The 20,370-nt window shown below is 37.5% G+C and overlaps 1 protein-coding gene across 4 annotated transcripts in view; it reads right to left on the bottom strand.

Moving 5' to 3' along the window:
* The window catches only part of WHSC1L1 (Wolf-Hirschhorn syndrome candidate 1-like 1), a 101,568-nt gene that overhangs the window by 70,474 nt on the left and 10,724 nt on the right, over positions 1 to 20,370 (bottom strand). The window contains exon 1 of one of the 4 annotated variants that reach the window (XM_008582811.1): positions 5,240 to 5,309. The exons of the other annotated variants lie outside the window; for them this stretch is intronic. The gene's annotated coding sequence lies outside the window, so the exon portion shown is untranslated. Of the gene's footprint in view, positions 1 to 5,239; positions 5,310 to 20,370 lie in introns of those variants that run through there. 4 annotated transcript variants of the gene reach the window in all.

Below are 20,370 nucleotides of genomic sequence, written 5' to 3' on the forward strand. Positions count from 1 at the left end.
GAATGAAATACTGCCATTTGCAACAACATGGATGGACCTAGAGAGAATTATATTAAGTGAAACGAGTCAGGCACAGAAAGAGAAATACCACATGTTCTCACTTATTGGTGGGAGCTAAAAATAAATTCACACACACACAAAAAAAAAACCGGGGTGGGGGGGGGAAGAAGACATAACAAGTACAATTCCTTGAAGTTGATACGACAAGCAAACAGAAAGGACATTGTTGGGTGGGAGGGGGGAGAGGGAAGAGGGAGGGAGGTTTCGGTAATGGGCCACAATAATCAACCACATTCTATATCAACAAAATAAAATTAAAAAAAAAAAAAAATTCGTTAGGAAATGCTACAAGACCACCCTGCCTTGTCAGAAGGTTTGACAAGTTCATATCTCAAGACAGAGAATTAATGGACAGTCACATATTTTATTTGATAATCCCATAAACATTTCTTCTAGAAAGCTCTAAAGCAGGGAGGACAAACAGGTTTTCACTACTTTATCAACTCTGATGAACTGACTGTAGCTCCATGGAATACAGCTGACCCATTGTATCCATGGGTTCTGCATCCACAGATTCAACCAACTGTAGATCAAAAATATTTCAAAAATAAAAACAAAGATGGTTGCATCCATACTGAACATGTACAGAATTTTTTTCTTATCATTATTCCCTAAACAATATAAGTATTTACATAGCATTTACATTGTATTAGGTATTATAAGTAATCTAGACATTATTTAAAGTATATGGGAGGATATGTGTGGGCTATATGCAAATACTACAGCATTTTATATCAGGGACTTGAGCATCCTTGGATTTCAGTATCTGCAGGGGTCCTGAAACCAATTCCCCAGATACCCAAGGATAAGTGTACTGTGAAGAAGGATTCTGAGACCACATCCCAGTTTAATTCTATGACTGATTAATAATGTCTACTATCTTGATTCTATAGTAGGATTTACCATAATGATAAAGGAAGTAACCTAAAACGGCAAAGGGAAGAGGGAAACAAAAGCTGACAATGCACTTTTCAAGGTGTATTCAATTACACAACCGCTGTTTATTCTACTGTTAGCAAATAAAGATAATTTTAGAAGTTCTAAAATTGCAAACAATTGAATAAGAGAGCATACAAGAAATCAAACTGCCTACACTGCTCTATATTGCAGGTGGGAGGATGGTGGGGGAAAACAGAGAGAACTTTAATTTCCTGAGCGTCTACTCTGGGTCAGGCACTTTATATATTATCTCATTTAATCCTTGTAACAACTCCACTACAGAGATACTGTGATTCCTGGTTCATAAGTAAAAGAGACTGAGCTTCAAAGGGAATTGGTGGCCTGCTTATAAACCACAAAGCAAAGATTTTAGAATTTGAATCTAAACATGTCTGATGCTAAAGCCCATGATTTTTACCATTTACCACTTCTGCTTCCCTCATCTATCAGTTGAGAGACGGATTCCTATCTTTTGTTCATGCACTTTATTCCTTGGCCACTGCCAAAATAACATCTCTTCCAATAACCACCATTAACACTTAAATGGTACTTTGTAAGTGCCAGGCAGCACTCTAGTTGCTTTATTTACACACAGTACTACATTTACTCCTCCCAGCAACCTTCAGTAGGTATCTCCCATTACAGATGAGGAAACAGAGGCACAGAGAGGTTAAATGACTTTCTCAAGTGTTCATATCTAATAATTAATCGACTGAGCTAGGATTCAACCCAAGCAGTCTCGTTTCAAAGTCTGTGCCCCTCACCAGCGTACCATACTCACTGATAATTCTGATAAATGTTAGAAATCATTTCTTTATACATAGCTTAAAAATTGAAACATTACCTTAATTTGACCCTTGGCATAAATGTATAGTTCACAGCAACAGACATAAGAAGGAAATGTTTTAAAATTCGGTTAACACACATGGAGCAACATGGAATTCAAAAGTTCTCATTCACACTTCCAACTTGAAGGCACGTTAAATACTGACATGTAAAAAGATGCAACCTGTGTTTTTGGTTCTCATAACTGTCATATGCAAGATCAGCTTCCAGATTAGCCTCCCAAGTTATAATCTACAGGGTTTTTCAGGCAATGTGTATTCAGAGACTGAACTTTCTGATTCTTCTGACTTAGTTCCAAACATAAGCCTTTAAGTACATTGATATTTCCCTCCTTTTCCTCTCTTCTTTAGCCCCAGCTGCAAATATTTCATTTTAGTTTGAACTAAGAAATAACATTATCATCTTACAAGTATACAGGAGTTCACAGAGTCCTTTCATATGCATTCTTATTTTATCCTCAAAACAACTGGTAAGCCTGACAGGGTAGGTGCATACTAGCTTCATTTTTTAGGTAACTATGTTAAATATTTGAGATGCTGACTTTCCCAAGACCATAAAGCTAATCAGTGCTTAAGCTTGAGAAAGAATCAATCTCCTGATTTCTAATCCTGTGCTCTTTTTCACAATATTTACTGCCAGAGAATAACCAGCTACTGAAGGACAACCATACTATAAACTTAAGGGTTATATGTTCAAATTGAATGCACTGTCCCTTCCCTAACTCAGCTTCCCTTCAGACTACCCCAGATTTGTCATTGCTTCCATCATTTTTCTAGATTCCCAGGCTAGAAATCTCAGGCTTATGGGTAACTAATTCTTTCCTCTGTTAAGCCTCAAAGCTAGTCATTGAGCAAATCTTGTCGTTTCTTCCTTTGAAATCTCTGTTCTGTTCTTTGATCTCTACATCCATGTCAAGACCCAGACCAGGTCCTCAGCATCTTACCCTGAACTATGATGACTGATTTTCTAGATATCTTTTACCTCTAACTTCTTCCTGCAGAGCAGTTAGATGATGCTTCTAAAACCAAACTTTGATAAGCCTATTCCCACGCTAAGAAACTCCAAAGCCCTTCCATGCCTTTAAAGGTTTTCCATAACCTCACTTTTTCCTACCAACCTGAACCGTATGTGCATGAATAAACTTTTCTCAGCATCCACTGGGCCAAATATCTATAAATTGTGGCCTCACTCGTATATTACATCTGTTTATTACTATGAAGCACATTATTATTCCTATTTTACAGATAAGAAAGAATGGAGCTCAGAAAGATCAAGTGACTTGCCCTTAGTCACAAAGCCAACAGAAATTGAATAACATGGTAAAACTCAGGTCTTCTAACTCCAATACAGTGCTCTTGACATGGCAGCTGCCTTACAATTTGCAAACTGTCCCAACTTCCCACTGTTTTCCAATATGCTCAATACCTATAATCCAAATGCCTGTTTGGCAGTTACTCTCATATCTTAAAATATCTAACGCTTAGTTTTTATTCTACTTAAATGTGTCCATTCCCCAGTCTTTCCCACCCCAAAACACAGAAATAAAAATAAAAACCTCTATTAGCTATCAAAGCTGGAAACCTGGGAATCATGATACATCCCTTTCTCTCACTTCCACGTTTATATAATCCATCAGCAAACTACCTGAGTTTTATCTCCCAAGTATATATCTCACATTTGTCTATTTCACTCTATCTCCTTTGCTTCTCCTTACTAGTCCAAGCCATGATGAAATCTCACCTAGTCTATTCCATAGTTACCTTCCCAGTCTCCACACTTCTTCTCCTGCCTCTGTATAATCCATTTCCCCATATAACATCCAGTCACCTTTTAGAAATAAACCCAATCATGTAACTATCCCCTTCAAAATCTTTCAACAATACAGCAAGAAAAATGAACTACTGCTACACTCAACAACATATACGACTCTCACAAATGTCATTTTGAGTGAAAGAAGCCAGATACAATGAGTCCATTTATACAGTATATAGTGTGATTTATGTAAAATTCAAATACAGGATAAAGTTAAAACTAACTCTATGGTGATAGCTGTCAGAATACAGTTGCTTATTGGAAGGGTGGGGACTGTGAACACTGGAAGGGGGTCATGAGGGAGGTTCCTGGGGTGCTGGTTATATTCAGCTTATTGTTCTAGATAGTGGTTACATGGTTTACTAAAATAAGCAAAAAACAAAATAACAAAACCTTCAATGACTTCCCACTGAGCTCAAATAAAATCCAAACTACTTACCATGAGCAGCTAGCCCCTGCATGGTGAGGCCTCAGCTTACACTTCCCCAAAACCATCGACCAATACTCTCTGCTGCTACACTCACTGCATTCTATCCACACTGGCTTCTTTCAGGGTTTTCAGACATGCCAAGTTCATTCTTAAACAATGAGGATTTTCACACGTGCTGCTCCAGCTACGTGGAACATCCATAGTCCCTCAGAACGGCATTCTGAGGTCCCCAGCTCATTCTCTTCGTTAAGTCTTTTCCCCCTTACAGCACTTACCACAATATACATTACACAAAAACATGGCTGCCTTCTTACTGTCTGTCTCCCTCACTCAACTGCACGCTCTATGAGGGCAGGAGTCATGTATGTCTTATTCAGTGCTGGACACTCGACATTGTTCAATTAATAAATGAATAACAGAGTTCCTGTCCTCAAAGGGCTTATCACTAGTATGTCTCCCTCACTCAACTGCACGCTCTATGAGGGCAGGAGTCATGTATGTCTTATTCAGTGCTGGACACTCAACATTGTTCAATTAATAAATGAATAACAGAGTTCCTGTCCTCAAAGGGCTTATCACTAGTATCCCTCAATTTACCTGCCAAACTTCTGGGTATAAGAGCCTTCAGCATAACTTTTCTCACCCACTAACCCCTTGTTTGGTAAAAATGTGTTATGCTCATTATAAAAGAAAAAAAATTAAAACAACACCAAAACCCAGAGTTGTGTGGTCAACTGCTCTTGCATAAAGGTGCCAAGGTAATTCAATGGGAAACAGTAGTAATTTCAACAAATGGGGCTGGAACAACTGACTGGATATCAGTATGAAAAAAGTGAACCCCAACCTTTATTTTATACACTAAAATAACTAAAATTAGTTCATAAACCTAAACACCAAGTCAAAACTATAAAACCTCTAGAATAAAACAGAGGAGTAATATAACATTGCATACGCAAAGATTTCTTAAACAGGACACAAATACCATGAACTATGAAAGAAAAAGACTGATAAAATGGACTTAAGAGTTAAGAAGGAGCATTACTCTCTTGTGATGCCTGCGTGCTTTGCCTTCCCCTAGCACGTTAAATAATAAAATTTGTTACGCTTTTTCTTCCTATTAATCTAAATCTTCAGTGATTTTTATTAACGAACCTTTAGGGGTGATATTTTCCTTTGGCCCCTACAGTTACGGTGCTGTTAGCAGGACACCAAAAGCCATCCTGCTTTTCTGGAGCCTTAGATGAAAGAGATCAGAGCCTGAAAGCAAGCAGAAAAGAGTACCTCTCAAGGATCTCCTGAATCAAATTGAAGAAATTAATAAAGCCCTAAACAAAAATGGGTTAGGAGAAAACTTCAGAACAATCAGGCTGGAGCTACAGACTTGCTACAAGACCCTGAGAAACCCAGGAAGACATCAATAAAGCTATGCTGATTCCACCCCTCCAGCAGGATCCTGAAATAACAGCAAGGACGGGAGCACAGACCAGAGGGGGTCTTGGCAAGACCTTTCACTTGGCTCCTTGCCTCTGAAGCCCCTACAGTTCATGTCCCCTTTCCTCCTCTTTTCCTTTCCCACTTTCCAGTCCCTCAACTCCCTCTTTAAAAACCCCTCAGTTAATCTGAATCTTTGAGATGGCTTTAGTATGACCATTCTCCATCAGATTTTTGTTTTTTTGTTTTTTTTATAAAAGATGACCGGTAAGGGGATCTTAACCCTTGACTTGGTGTTGTCAGCACAGGACCCTAAGATAACATCAAGGATGGGAGCAGAAAACAGAGGTGGCCTTGGGGAGACCTTACACCTGGCTCCTTGCCTGGAGCCCCCACAGGTCACACACCCCTCCCTCCTGCTTTTCCTTTCCCACTTTCTACTCCCTCAACCCCTCTTTACAAACCCCTGAGTAAATCTGAGTCTTTGAGATGGCTTTAGTCTGGCCACTCTCCATCAGTTTTACCAAAAGAGATGGGTGAGCCTAACATCTCTCTTCAGGTCATTGGTATTCCTGAATATAAGCTGACTTCCATTTTTACCAGTACCACCACCAACAAAAATAGTTAAGAAAACAAAAAGGTAGGGCCGGCCCGGTGGTGCATTCGGTAGAGTGCGGCGCTTGGGAGCACGGCGGCGCTCCCAGCGAGGGTTCGGATCCCATATAGAGACCGGTCCACTCAGTGGTTGAGCACGGTGCAGGCGCGACACCGAGGGTTGCGATCCCGTTACCAGTCACGAAAAAAGACAAAAAAGGGAAAGAAAGAAAAAAAAGAAAACAAAAAGGTAGGGCCGGCCCGGTGGTGCATTCGGTAGAGTGCGGCGCTTGGGAGCACGGCGGCGCTCCCAGCGAGGGTTCGGATCCCATATAGAGACCGGTCCACTCAGTGGTTGAGCACGGTGCAGGCGCGACACCGAGGGTTGCGATCCCGTTACCAGTCACGAAAAAAGACAAAAAAGGGAAAGAAAAAAAAAAAAGAAAACAAAAAGGTAAGTTGTAGGCAGGGAAAATATATTTGCAAAACACGTATCCAACAGAAGGCTTATATCAGGAACATCTTTATATGCTTACATTCTAGGAAATGGGAACCCACTAAGGCTTTTTGAGCAAAAATGAGACAACTGAAATGACAGTTTAAGTATCTATTACCCATAGATCACTTACTAATTACAAACAGAAATATGTACAATGGAGATAGCTGGCAGTCACCATTTTAAACAAATGACTAAACATGACATAATGTGCCTCATGATGTAATATATGAACACAACTTCACCACTGAATTACTCTTCCCAATGCTGAACTTGAATCCAAAATGAGGAAACAATCAGACAAATTCAAAATGTGGGACATTCTTTCAGACAACTGGCCTGAACTCTTCAAAAAGGCTGTCATAAACAAACAAAAAAACAAACAAAAGGTGGAAAGAGTATTCTAGATTATTCATAAACAAACAAAAAAACAAACAAAAGGTGGAAAGAGTATTCTAGATTATAAGAGGCAGGTTTAACAACCCAAATGCATTACATAAACTCTGAATTCTGGATTTAAATATGCACACATAAATAAAAATATTTTGGAGACAAATTTTAAATATGAACTGGCTACTAAACAACGTAGCTATTAATTTTCAAGGGTATGATAATGGTATTCTGTTTATATAAGAAAATGTCCTTATTCTTAGGAGAGCCATGCTCAAATATTTAGAAATAAAGTGTCATGGTATCTGCAACTTTCAAACAGTTCAGGATAAAAAAGTACATGTACCTAGAGTAAAGCAAATGAGGTGTTGACTATAATCTTTTAACTTTTCTAAAGGTTTGAAAATTTTTACTGGGCTGATCAGTTAGCTCGGCTGGTTAGAGTATGGTGCTGATAACACCAAGGTCTAGAGTTCGATCCCTCCCTGTACTGGCCAGCTGCCAAAAAAAAGAATGAAGGTTTGAAAATTTTAAAAGTAAAAAGTTAGGAAAAAATAAAACCAAATAATTTGGCTAGGGTTTGGATAGGATTTAGAAGAAGTACTAAAAGTAAGCTTCCTAATGTGGTAAGAGCCTACATTAAATTTTGGTACCATATTCTGACCAACCAAGCCAAAATGTCCACTTTGTTATACTTTCTAGAAAGCCTGAGCATGATTAGGACCATGCTTTTTCATATTATGCCTCCAAATAATATATAATGCAAACAAGAAAGCAATTTTAATGATTTTTTTAAAAGATATTTTAGGACTATAACTAAATTCCTTTACACAGTGATTTTTATATGTACTGGAGTCTGGCAGCCAGCCCTCAAACAGCAGACACACTGATGATAAAATGGTTGAGAACTTAGTGAAGTAGAAGGCTCTCTGAGCACTGTGGTTGAGCATACAGGCTCAGAATCAAACCGCTAGGTTCAAAGCCCAACCTCAAGGCGTGTTAGCTGTGTAACTTCAGGCAATTTATTCAATATCCCTACACTTCAGTTTCCTTATCCAGAAACTGGGTATTTTTAATTGTCTACCTTGTACAGTGTTGTTGTAAGAATTAAGAGTTAATTCACAAACAGCATCTAGGACAATGCCTGGCATACAGCTCAATACCTGTTGGCTCTTATTATCATTCAGTGAAATGTTGGGCATACAGAACTGGTCAAAAACATGATCTCTGACATAACGGCATTTGCATTCTCTTTAGTAAGACAAGATAAGATTGTATAAGTAAGACTCATAAAATAATAGTAAACAATATGAAACAGAATGTGGCAAAGAATTAAACTGTTACCACTACAATTATAACAGACATTTGAAGAGAAAGAACAATGCTAGGCAAGGAAGCATTTAGGCCTTGAAAAACAGGCAGGATGTTGAAGTTAGGTGTTTTTCACCCACTGCTTTAAAAACTACTCGGTACAGGCCAGCAAAAACTCTTACACCTTTATTCTTAGTAAATCCCTGATAAAGATGATATATTTAATTTTTTTTATTACTAAAGTAATAACACTAATAGCTAACATGTGAGGGCTTGCTATATGTCAATACTATCCTAAATATTTTATATTTGTTAATATTATTCTTCAGAACACCCCTTTGAGGAAATACAGTTACTAGCCCAATTTTACAAATGAAAATCAAGGGCAGCATGATTAAAGTAACTTGTCCCTAATCAAACAACCAGTAAAACGAGAATTCAAAAATCCACTCTGTTCTACAACATTGGCTCTTAACAAGTAAGCTTATTTCCCACAATCCCTAAATATGTAAAGTAACACAACCACAAAAACAAAAAAAACCTCACTTGACACTTCTCTACTCCCACTCCCCAGAATTAACGATTTGGTGGGAGACCAAAAAACTGTACTATTCTTCCACCCATTCTAATCTGTACTTTCAAGTAAATGAAATCACCACAAAAAACCAATTCCTAATAAATTCTTCCTCTGACCAGTGTTCCTAGGTTAATTTTAAAAAGATAAAATAAATCAATTAATGAATACTTTTTTCTTAATTTCATTGAAGCTGTCCATAAACAGTTTTTTTCTTAAAGCAAAAAAAGTTGAAAACTATCAACTAAAGATTTAGGGCTCTTATTTATTCATTTTTTTTACCAATTTGTTCATGGGGAAATGATAATAGAAAAGTTTATATAGAATCCTTAAGCCAAATCATAGAGTAAAAAAAAAAAAAAGGGAAGGGGAGATTATGTCACGTGTTTCAGATGAACAGTTTGAGGCTACACATATCAATTAAGTATTCATAATGTGTTCAATGTATAGTTTAAATCATTGTAACAAACTCATAAAAAGAACAATTCTTTGGTAGAATGTACATATTGCTGGATTCTACTTTATAGAATTACATGCTGTGCTGTATACACTCATTTTTTCTATATTTAAAAATGCCAGTCTCTTCTCAAATAAGAGAAAACTTTATATTTTATTATACTTCAAAATTCCTTATATTACCATTATTTAAGGCTTTGGAATCAGAAGTGGTTCTAAGATGTCATATAAGTTGCCCATTTCTGTTTTCAGACCCAACTACCCCTAAATACATTCTCAGGTTAATTTGCAAATCTAACCACGTTGCTCTCCTAATTGAAATCCTCTGAATGGTTTCCCATTGCCTAGAAAAAGCCCAAACACCATGACTGACAAAGCACATAAGGCCCCCCAAGCAAGTTCTCTTTGTAGCTACTTGTCCAACCTCAAGTTACTTTTGTATTCTAGTAATGTAAATTACTGGGAATTGCTGTGCACACTATTTCACATCTCTGTGCCCTTACTAATGTCATCTCCTATGCATCATATGCCCTTTTACAATATTTTTTTTTACTCTTAACCATCTTTTGAGCTCAGAAAGTCATTTCCAAGAAGTAGTCACTTAAGCTCTTAGTCTGAGTAGTTTTCCTCTGTGTTCCTAAGATACACTGTGCATATCTCTTAGAATTATTCATGAAACAATCTGTTTCTGTGAGTTTTCTTAAGAACAGGAAGCAATTGTATTCCTATATATGTTCTAATAACCCAACTCAAAGGCTCAGAGGAGGAGCTTTACTGAATCATTTAAACTGAACTGTGTAAATTTAAGGGAATGATTACATATAAATGAAATGCTTTAAAGAGCAGTTGAGGGTCTTTTCATGGAGACTGTTTAAGAGAATGTAAAAGCAGTTACAATCTTCTCAGGTAATGTCCTCAGCAAAATTTGACTGACAACTGCTTACCTAGCAACCACTGAGATTCTCCTTAGTTCTGTGCTAAACTTCCTCACAAGGTTTAAAGTCTCAAGAGAATGCATGAAATCCTACGAACTTCCAGGGAGAGTAGAGTGTTAACCCAACCAAAGACTAAAGTATTAAAAATAAATAAATAAATAAATAAATAACTCTTATACAAACACGTCTGTTTAAAACCCTATTGTTAACACTGTAGGTCTGAAATTAGGAATGTGGAAGCTCTCGAAATGCAATTCTCATAGTCACAGTTAATTGAATTGGCATGCACATCAACCTTTCCAAAGCTTTTCCAGTAAATGTGATCAATCATACTAAAAACAAAGTGTTCTTGATATATCCACATTAGAATTTTTACAGCTAGAGAAAAATAGTGGAATATAATGTGATTTCCACAACACAGAGGAAGAGTGGTCTTCCTTTACCAGGATAAGCAAGGGATCCAGATGTTTCTTTATGTGAACTGTTGTTGCAAGGAACGTTTCTCAAGGTTTATGATAAACCCACAGTCTGAATGTGTTTCCACAGTAACAGGAATGAAGTGAATGCAGACGTCTACAGTAATGAACCAGCTATGCTGGTTCTTGAAAACCTGTCATTTTCAGAGTTTGGTAATTTTCTGCAGCAAGAAATTTGTGTATATATATGTATATACACACACACACAAAATTATATATTCATAAAATTTATATACATATATAAAATTTTAAGACACACAGTACTGAAAAATTAGAGGGTCATTTTATTTTAAAGCCAAAAAATTACAATGCGGTACATAAAGGCAAGCTTAAGTATGGAATCTCTGAGGAGTAAAGAAAAAGCTATAAAATATACTCATATACTGATTTCTAACTGAATGATCACTTAATGTTTGAAAACCAGTTTCCATATGTGAAATCAGTTTAATATATATGTACATACTTACCCCCAAAAAACAGTTTCTTCAGAATATGATTCACACTTAATGACAGACTATGAAGATCTCTGGGTGACTGCATCAAGGGAGATGCTCACTTCACTATTTCCCCCTCAAATTTACATTGAGAGCGGTGGGGAGGGGAATACTTAATTTTTTAAAAAATATTGTGTTATTTTTGTAAATGGGTTTGCTATAATGAAACCAGAGCCTCTATAAAGCAAAAACTTGAGAAAACATGCTTAACCTATAAGAAGAAAGCTAAAATGCCCTAAAGCCAGGGTTGTAAAAGAGACTCCATTCTTTTTAGTTCTGTGTTCTATTTATATTTTAATCTAATTAGATGACCAGAACAATCCTTTGACTATAAACTACAAATTCTGTATTGCCCATTTTGGCTTTCATAATTTATGAATTACTTAATTTTTAGTGATGCAATAACAAACGTGTAACGCTTAAAAATAAGAGGTATGCTATCTTGGTTTATTATGTCTGTTTTATTTTATTTTATTTATTTTATTTTTTTGTCTTTTTTCCGTGTCCGGCAACGGATCGCAACCCTCAGCGTCGCCCCCGCACTGGACCGGGGACCGGCGACGGGATCGCAAGCCTTGGCGTTGCTCCCGCGCCTCGCCCAGCCAGTGAGCGGGAACCGGTCTGTACGTGGGATCCGAACCCTCGGACGGGAGCGCCGCCGCGCGTCCCAAGCGGCGCACTATCCAGTGCGCCACCGGGCCGGCCCTTATTATGTCTGTTTTAAAACTGGAAGTAAGTAGGAGAAAAATATATATTTTTTGAGACTGGCTGCACTGCGCTCAGCCAGTGAGCGCATCAGCCATCCCTATATAGAATCCGAACCCGCGGCGGGAGCACTGCTGCGCCCCCAGCGCCGCACTCTCCCGAGTGCGCCACGAGCTCGGCCCAGGAGAAAAATATTTTTAAAGAGGCCAAACACACACCTTTAAAAATCAGCAAAAAAGGGGCCGGCCCGGTGCTCCCGCCCCGAGGGTTCGGATCCCACATGCAGACCGGTTCCGCTCACTGGCTGAGCGAGGGGCGGGAGCAACACCGAGGGTTGCGATCCCGTTGCGGGTCCCGGTCCGGTATGGGGGCGACACTGAGGGTTGCGATCCCGTTGCGGGTCCCGGTCCGGTATGGGGGCGACACTGAGGGTTGCGATCCCGTTGCGGGTCCCGGTCCGGTATGGGGGCGACACTGAGGGTTGCGATCCCGTTGCTGGTCCCGGTCCGGTATGGGGGCGACACTGAGGGTTGCGATCCGTTGCCGGAAAAAAAAAAAAATCAGCAAAAAAAAGGGCAGGTCCCCGGGCTCACTCAGGAGGGTGTGGCACTGGTAGCGCCGAGGCCCCGGGGTTTGGATCCTATATAGGGATGGCCGGTGCACTCAATGGCTGAGCGTGGTCTGGACCACACCCTGACAAGGGTTGCGATCCCCTTACCAGTCCAAAAAAAAAAGAAAATCAGCAAAACCAAATTTCTATTAAGTATGAACAGAAGAAAAAGTCAATTTCTACCTTCTGAACAGGATGCAAATTACACTAAAAGTCAATATTCTTCCTTTGCAAGGAGAGAGAGAGAGAGACACCCAACCATCTGGTTCTAACAACTTGACCATGCCTCTATCGACAATGTCTACCTCTTGTCAACTTTTCAAACAAAAAGGATCCTGCTTGGGCCAGCCCTGTGGAGAGTAGAATTAAAAGTTCATGGAGAATATAATTAAAAGATAATACAAATCTTTCCATAAACTTTTGGAAGACTCCTCAGATGGCTTGGGTAGTTATCCAAAAAAGTTTTAACCACAATGGTATAGAAGTAAATTATTTCGGACTGAAATTTGGGCGTTTTTCTCTCAAACAATTTATTCAATTCCCATGGTAATGCAAATACTTGGATTTCTCAGACTTTAAGGTCATTATACAATGGCATTAACTCTATAGGCACTTAAATTTTAGTCCCCCTCCCTCCGCTTTTTTTGGTCACCAATATTGACAACCACCCCTATGGCTTTTTTAATGAATATCTGAAGATGTCAAAATTACGAGGTTTGAAAAGATTGCTACTCAAGCTTTCCATCATTTAAAGAGGTTTACCACTCTGGTTGAGGCTGACTCTTTGAAAGTTTAAGGCTATTATTTAGAGGAAAACATTTTCCTGCACTACTTTTTTCCAATTATACTAATAAAACATCAATTCTCCAAATGACACAAAAGGCTTACAGCATTTTAAAATGTAAAATAAACGTTCTATATTAGTAAACCTTATCTGGGTATCTTGACTTAAAGGTACTTTCCAAAGTAATCTTTTAAAAAGAACTCTCAGCTGCTGACTAATTTCTGGCTTATAAGGGAAAATCTGCTTGCTTAAAAAATAAACAATTCAGGAGAGAATATACCCCCTTTATATTTTCATGTGATTTTACTCACTTTCTACCAAAATATGAAGCAAATTATGTCATTTTTATACAATTACTGACAACATGCATTCAAAACAAAGTAGTCTTGCTCCATCTATACATAATAAACTCAAGATGTATCAATAGAAGTTACCCTTCTAGAACAGAATTTGCTACATGACATTTACTCATTAAGCAACTAAACGAATGCATAAGACTGACCACTCTTTTCAATAAATAAGGGAGAAATAAAATGTGAGTTTGATGCTTGAAGAATAAAAAATAAATACTGATGGTTTTCTCTTCTTTCTCCCCACTAAGGTACAACATTTTTGTCCTACTTTCTTAAAGACACAGTTATATTCCTACCGAATGCCCTGCAAATCTATCAATTTTACTCGATTTAAGTAAGAATTAAAAGGCCACATATTGAATGATTCCATTTATATGAAATGTCCAGAATAGGCAAATCCAGAGACAGAAAGATGATTAGTGGTTGCCAGGAGTTGGAAGGAGGAAATGAATGGAAGTTGACTGCTAATGGGTATGGGGGTCTCTTTTTGAGATGATGAAAATGTTCCTAAATTAAACAGTGGTGAGAGTTGTGCAGCCTTGTGAATATACTAAAAATCACTGAACTGTACACTTTAAAAGGATGAATTTTATGGAATGTGAATTGTATCACAATAAAAAAAGAATGCTCTAAAAAAATCAAGAAAGCATTTGTGTATGTTTCTCAACAATAATGTCTATAGTATCTATTCAAAGAATTACTGATTTGTACACACAACTTAAACATTCCTAAAATAAAAAGTTTTACACTTACTATTAAGCCCTGGTAATTATGATGTGAGGTACTAGAAAAGGATAAACAATGAAACAGAATAAGATCCTAGACATAGACCCAAGCCTATACAGCAATGTGGCATATGACAGAAGCAGCGCTGTAAACAAGTGAGGGAAGGATAGGAGATTCAAAAAATGGTACTGGGACAACTGCTTATCCATGTAGAGAAAAATTTAGATCCTCACCATATAATATACCAACCCCTGGTGGATTAAAGACCTAATATAAAAAGCAAAACTTAAAAACTTTTAAAAGAAGGATTTCCTTAATACATAAAGAGTATAAAACATAAAGGAAATTATTGATGAAATTGACAATATTAATCTAAAAAGCTGTATGACCAAAGAAAACACAAGTAAAAAGACAACCCCCCAGAGTGGGAAAAGATGACTGCAATACATAGATCAAAGCTCTACCCTCCAACTCTCTTCCAAATCAGGACAGTTCTTGCTATGTTCATTGGCTTTGCCTTATCATTTCTCAACTGGATTAGAGCAAGTTTCCTAACTGTTCTTCCCACTTCCAGTGTTGTCCACCTCCAAGCTACCCTCTAAAGCATCAACAGTACTTAAAAACAAAACAAAACAAAACAAAACAAATTCAAATTTAATAACATCCCACAGCTCTCCATGCCTCAGAATAAAATCCAAAAAGTTGAAGTCCTTCATGGCTTGGCCCCTGCCTGTATGTCCAACCACCTCTCCTGCTGCTTCAGCTTTCCCATCTTGCCCTCCACCATTCTATAGTCTATAGCAAATATAGTCTATTGACAACATATTATGATTCATATTTTCATAGTGGGTATACTATGACAAAAGTTTGACTTGTATCAGTGTAGAAAAACTAGTCACTAGGACAAGCTAGTTAGCTCAGCTGGTTACAGTGCAGCCTTATAACCCCAAGGTCATGGGTTTGGATCCTCATACTGGCCAGCCACCAAAAAATAAAAAAAAATTTTAAAAACTACAGTCACTATTAACCGGATTAAGATAAACTGTCACAACATTATCACTGTTGAACGTAACACAAGAATCTGGAACACTAATAAAATGACTTTCCTTTTTTGTATAATTTCTAGACTACTATAAACCTGTGCTAAATACCAAACCAATTTATACAGTACTAGAATGCCATGCTATCTTTGAGGTATCTTTGACTAACTTCAGTATTCAGAGAATTGCCAAATATGTTCAGATACCATAGCAGTGCCTTCTTCAGTCATGTAAGGAAAGAAACGAACAGAATAAAACTACTTCAATTCTAACAAAGGTACTGGGTACTTTTATGTCTTGTTCATTGCTGCATCCCCATCCTGTAGTACAATTAGTGAACGAAGAAAGCTGCTAAATCAATACAGAATGGCAGAAAACACAATCTTGCAATGGAGAGATTATCCTGTATTATTCTGTTGGGCCCGATGTAATCACAAGAATCCTTATAAATCAAAAAGGGAGGGAGTAAGGTCAGAGTCAGAGAGAGATCTGAACACTGTTGAATTTGAAAATGGAAAAAGGGTACCATAAGCAAGGAATACAGGTGACCTCTAGAAGCTGAAAAAAGCAAGGTAACAAATTCTCCCCTACATTCTCCAAAAAAATGCATCTCTGCTGATACCTTGAGTTTAGCCCAGCAAGACACATGTCGAACTTTTTTCCCCTGCCACAGGGATCTGATCCGAACCCTTGACCCTTGTGTAACAACTCTGCCCTCTAGCCAACTGGGAACGGGCCAGACCTCCACTTCTGACTTCTAACATCCAGAAATACAAGAGAGTAAATTTGTATTGTTTTATGCTACTAAGTTTATCGTAATTTGTTATAGCAGCAACAGCAGCTTTTCTGAAAGCAATTCCACTCACTTTGTCTCCTTTAGTTTCATTAACATCCCTATTATTAACAGGGAGGAGAGAAATTCTCTTGGATTAATTTACCTAAGATTTAGGGTACCTTACATAAAAACATCACTCAAAAAGAAGTCTTACCCCATCACAATGTAGATAGGCCCACCTATTGATACAAATATGGTAATACGACCTACAATTTGTCCCTGGACAGGCCAGGAAAAGCCATGAGATTTTTTTTTTTTGTCTTTTTGTCTTTTTCCGTGTCCGGCAACGGATCGCAACCCTCAGTGTTGCCCCCGTACCGGACCGGGGACCGGCAACGGGATCGCAACCCTCGGTGTTGCCCCCGCGCCTCGCTCAGCCAGTGAGCGGGAACCGGTCTGTATGTGGAATCCGAACCCTCGGGCGGGAGCGCCGCCGCACTTCCCAAACAGCGCACTATCCAGTTTGCCACCGGGCCGGCCCGAAAGCCAAGAGATTTTAACTGCTGGTGGGGTGTAGCTGTCACCTTTCACACATGCAGAAGAAATGGAAATGATTCCTTCCTATTTTATTGGCATAGCCACTTGCTGCTTTCTATGCTCTGGAGTTTATTTTGATTCTAGTCACAGATCTGATACAAACAAAATGGCAGTAAAGCCATTATTATACATGACACAATAATATATTATGGGTCCTTTTATTACTAAAATAATTACTGTATTTAAGATTTTCAATTTGTAACAACCAAAATCTCTGGACATTTGGTGGCCAATTTTCACAAAAATATGTAGAGAGAAGCAAAACTTGTAGTAGTAAAGACAGCACTATAGTAAGAATCATCTTTTTAAAAGTCTGTTAATTTAAACATATAATAGCCACAGTTTTTTAAAAATAAAAGCCTCACACAGTCATTCCAAAGAAATATATTAAGCCAACATTTTATTAAGCCAACATTTTTTCTAATGAATAACCCCTAAGTGGAAATTTATTTCATAAAGGTAAATATGGTACAAGTTCCCTAAATAAAAAGGCTTTCATTCACATCTTAAAACACTTTAATTATTTAACAATATGTACATAAATATCTAAATAAGAAGGCCTTTATTTTCATCTTAAAACATTGTTTAACTGTTTAGGAAAAGATGAGTAGAAACAAAATCCTTTCCGTGTTTATCATGTTGGCATTTAAAAATTAGAAATTAAATCACCTAAATTACTACTAGACATTGCTTGTCTTTAATCTCTAGCTACTTGCAGATAACACAAACCAACATCAGCCAAATATTACTTATATCAAAATACCTATGTCTCCTACACAGCAGTGGTCATTTGTGGATCATAAGTCAGAACAACATACTGGAAAATTAGGAGTTGGCAGTTCTCTCCTTTCCACCAATGGCATACAAATGACTTTCAGTAAATTCCATAACCTATGTCTTCACTAAGAAATGAGACTGACTAGCACAAACTGACCATTTTGGAAATACTTTCTCACTTTTGTTTCCATTTTCCAACTCTATGATGTGGATAGAATTTATTTAATACATTTTGTATATGTAGATAAAAGTTTATTTTTAAAATAAGAGCTCCCAGAGAAACGTTTCTATACAAAATCATTCTACTCAACTTGAATTACCCATACCAACACCACCAAAAATCAAAAGCTGAGTCTTACCCTGCCTATTCCCAGACTCCAAGTGCAATGTTAAATATCTTTTTCCTTGCAGAGTCCTATTTTTGTTTGTGAGATGGTCCATTACTGAACACCTACTATGTACCAGACTCCGTTCTAGGCCCTGAGAAATCAAAAGAAATACGACTCTGGTCTCATGGAGCTTAAATAAACAAAATTTCAGATGGTGATAAGCTACTATAAAACAGGGTAATATGATACAGCAACTGTGGGCTAAACCGCTATATAAAACAAGGACTAATGAAATCAAAACCAGGAATTAGTCATATAGAAAGGTTGGAAGAAGACAAGTGAAGAAGACCAGGCCTATCTTTTGTTTCCTTTCGCGTTCACTTTGTCTCATGGGTTAAGGTATGGTTATATTAAAAAAAATATTTATTACCGTTTAATCAATACTCCATATAATATAAAGTTCAGGTCTTAAATATTATTTAACCACAACTAGTCCAAAATATACTGAAATGAAGGCAATTCCTTCTGTATTAAAATCACTTTGTTGGTCAGCAGTCTATAGTCTGTTAATAACCACACTGATTAAAAGAATTTTTAAAAATACTGTAGCTTTCAAACAACTATTACTGATGTTGTTTCCCGTAAATGGATTTACTCACTATCTAAAATAGAAAGCATTCTAGAAAAACAAGATTTTAAAAATCTAACCCCACAAAACACACACACACACACACACACACACAATTATTTAACCACAACTAGTCCAAAATATACTGAAATGAAGGCAATTCCTTCTGTATTAAAATCACTTTGTTGGTCAGCAGTCTATAGTCTGTTAATAACCACACTGATTAAAAGAATTTTTAAAAATACTGTAGCTTTCAAACAACTATTACTGATGTTGTTTCCCGTAAATGGATTTACTCACTATCTAAAATAGAAAGCATTCTAGAAAAACAAGATTTTAAAAATCTAACCCCACAAAACACACACACACACACACACAAAATAATCGCAATAGCAAGGAATGTGAAAGTATGTCCACTTCTACTTCTTTCCCTTCACTAAGAATAACTAAATCTTTGCTAGCCACATGTGGCTATTTCAATTTGAACAAGTTAAAATTAAATTAAATAAAAAATTTAGTTCTCCAGTTACGCTAGCCATATTTCAAGTGTTCATTATCAAGACATTGACAGGGCTACCATATTGTTCAGCACAGATATAGAATATTTCCATAGTCACAGAAAATTCTATTGGAGATCGCTAATCCACATTAGTTTTCAAATCTGACCTAAAGAAAAACATCCCGAAAAGCTTACAAAAAAATAGGATTAATCATAAACTTTTTAAAGAAACTGGTGAATAGTACTGCAATACTAGAAGGAAGTCACACAAGAGGAAGTTTAGCAATCAAATCTATATGCTACAATAAGACAAAGTCGAATAAGTCTGGGGACAAGCAAAATGTCCACAAAGTAAAAGCATGTACTCTAAAATCGGTCTCATAGTCATGAGACTTGAATTTTAGTTCTGTTTCTGCCTCTATCTTAGCATGAATTTTGAGGAGATGAAACACCTTTGGGTTTTCATTTATAGTCCATAAGGGAGGTTAAATCAGATGATCCAGATATCTGATCCAAACCCAATGAGAAAATGGGCTACAATTCCTCCTAGTTATCAATACATAAATGTATGCCTTGGATTTTCATTCTGACAAGAATATACATGGTTTAAAAAATTAACTTTAAGGGCAGGCCACTTAGTTCAGTTGGTTAAAGCATAGTGCTTATAACACCCCGTACCAGCCAGATGCCAAAAAAGAAAAAACAAAAAATTACCTTTAAGTCTTGCCTACCATCATAAGATTATTTAAAGATGACTCTTATTTGCAATATCAAATAGTTATATGAAACTCACAATCAATACTTATCTACCTAAATAAGATTTTAGGGGGTAAAATCAGCATGACCACCATAATTCTCTAGGAAATTCTCTAAGAAAGCAATCAAGGTGTGTTGGAGAAACTGTGTATTTTCTTCTGATTTTTATTTTTTAATTTCTGAGTTTAAATGACTAATAATAGAACGAAACTATTTTTAAAAGTACAACTGCATTAGTCCACAATTTGTTTAACTTTAGTGTGTCACCCCAAATACTTTCTGAAACTTTTCACTTAAAAATTTCCACTAAAGGGCCGGCCCGGTGGCGCACTGCGCTAGTGCGCCGCTTGGGAAGTGTGGCGGCGCTCCCGTCGAGGGTTCGGATCCCACATACAGACCGGTTCCCGCTCACTGGCTGAGCAAGGCGCGGGGGCAACACTGAGGGTTGCGATCCCGTTGCCGGTCCCGGTCCAGTGCGGGGACGACACTGAGGGTTGCGATCCATTGCCGGACATGGAAAAAAGACAAAAAAAAAAAAAGTTTCACT

The sequence above is a fragment of the Galeopterus variegatus genome, unplaced genomic scaffold, assembly GCF_000696425.1.
Source record: "Galeopterus variegatus unplaced genomic scaffold, G_variegatus-3.0.2 Scaffold2727, whole genome shotgun sequence".
Classification (NCBI taxonomy): domain Eukaryota; kingdom Metazoa; phylum Chordata; class Mammalia; order Dermoptera; family Cynocephalidae; genus Galeopterus; species Galeopterus variegatus.